This window comes from Suricata suricatta, chromosome X (assembly GCF_006229205.1).
Source record: "Suricata suricatta isolate VVHF042 chromosome X, meerkat_22Aug2017_6uvM2_HiC, whole genome shotgun sequence".
Taxonomy (NCBI): domain Eukaryota; kingdom Metazoa; phylum Chordata; class Mammalia; order Carnivora; family Herpestidae; genus Suricata; species Suricata suricatta.
In genome coordinates this window covers 45,758,077-45,759,764 of record NC_043717.1, presented here as the reverse complement: position 1 = coordinate 45,759,764, position 1,688 = coordinate 45,758,077, and the positions used below count along the sequence as shown (strand labels likewise).

Sequence of the window (1,688 nt, the reverse complement as noted above, 5' to 3'; positions counted from 1 at the left end):
GTCTTCATTTTTTCTGCTCACGGAGAGAGCCCTATTTCCCCTTTTGTAAAGGGAGGGCATAATCTTGCATATTTTACATGTACTTATCTTTATTCTTCCTTTCCCAACTTATTCCACCTGCCCAAATCACATCTTCCTATGTGTGTAAGTTATGTGTATTATATTAGTCAAATTTATAATAGCAAAATATTTTCTCGTTACTTATTAGATAGAGTTAATAATTAATAATTTTGGATATGGGAGCCCTAATGGGTGGGGCCACAACATTGAGGTTGTGATAATCCATCATGAATATCCATTCATTCGTTGTAAATTTAAGGACAGGCAAAATTTTGTTGTGTTTTTGTTTGTTTATGCTTTGTTTAGAAGTCAAGTTACATGGAGTTTATTTAAGCTAAGTGAAAAGGGTCAAAATGTTTTCATGCAATCTATATTTAGTTCTTTAAAAAACAACTCTGACAAATAACAGAAAGACTTCTGGAATGCTACTCCACCTGTGATCTATACAAAACACCAACATTTTGGACTGTACATAATTTAAAGAAATGTCTCAAACATGTTGCAATACTATAGTAGCCAGTACATAGAAGTATGCCTTAAGTGGGCGTAGGAATGCAGTTTTAAAAAGAAAAAGAAATATCACATTGTAACTACTCAGTTTCTTCAAAAATCACGGAGCAAGAAAAGCAACATTGAACTTCCACAACTTCTATACAGTACCTAGGCTTCCTTTATTTTTGGTAAACAACTGCATGGTAAACTTAGGTGACTTTTCTCCCTGGATTTTACCCGGGAGTGGCCTTTTCTTTTCTTTTTTTTAATTTGAAAGAGGGGAGGTTTGGCCCTTTTATAATGATGTCATCATTTCTTGGGATCTCAGGAAGACTCCTATTCTTCACAGCTAATACAGCACAGGCTGGAGCTCCCACTAAGCCAGCCTCAGATTTCTCCAGTTTATTTTGTGCATCAATCTGTGTGACAGTCTCATTCATGTTGGTCTCCAGTACCACTCTCACATCACCATTTCTGCAAGAATATTATGAACCTTGTCTACATGAAAAATTCAATCCAGCTCACAGAAGTTTTCAAACATTTGTCTAATGTTTCTATAAATAGTTGAATTAGATCTAAAATGACAAGTTCACTTTCTGAAAAATCCACACAGAAGACAAAATATAATGTTGCGTAGTAACTATAAATCAGTTTGTTGTCAGATCCTCCAATTAACAATTCTCCTTCCAGGAAATTGCATTTTCACCTCTCTTAGATACCAAATGGAGTGTCTCCCTGATGCCCCTGTGTATCTTCACCGTAGGGCTGGTAGAGCTTGGAAAGCCACTGCTTCCCAGAGTTATTGAAGATGAGGCTCACCTTGATCATGGCTGAGCTGGACGACCTGGTGGGTGCTGGGGGCCACAGCAGGGAATGGGTACACAAGATTTGCTTCAGGATCTTGATGGCAGTCCTTCCAAAATTTGGCTGTTAAATGAAGAAGTCATGGGGATAGTAGCCCCTTTCTCTAGACAGGTTTTATATAATGGGTTTCAATCACTGAAGGCTCCAGTTAATACATGATGGGACATATTATTTATGTTAACTGGAGGAAGGTGTCCATGAAGTCCCATTCTGCCAAGACAATTTGTAAGTATCAAAGACTGAATTTAATATTATTACTCACTGAATCAGGG

At 37.3% G+C, this 1,688-nt stretch overlaps 1 pseudogene; it reads right to left on the bottom strand.

The window, feature by feature from the left end:
* Positions 1 to 635: 635 nt before the first annotated feature.
* Positions 636 to 1,380, bottom strand: LOC115284204 (annotated as a pseudogene).
* Between the last annotated feature and the right edge of the window lie 308 nt (positions 1,381 to 1,688).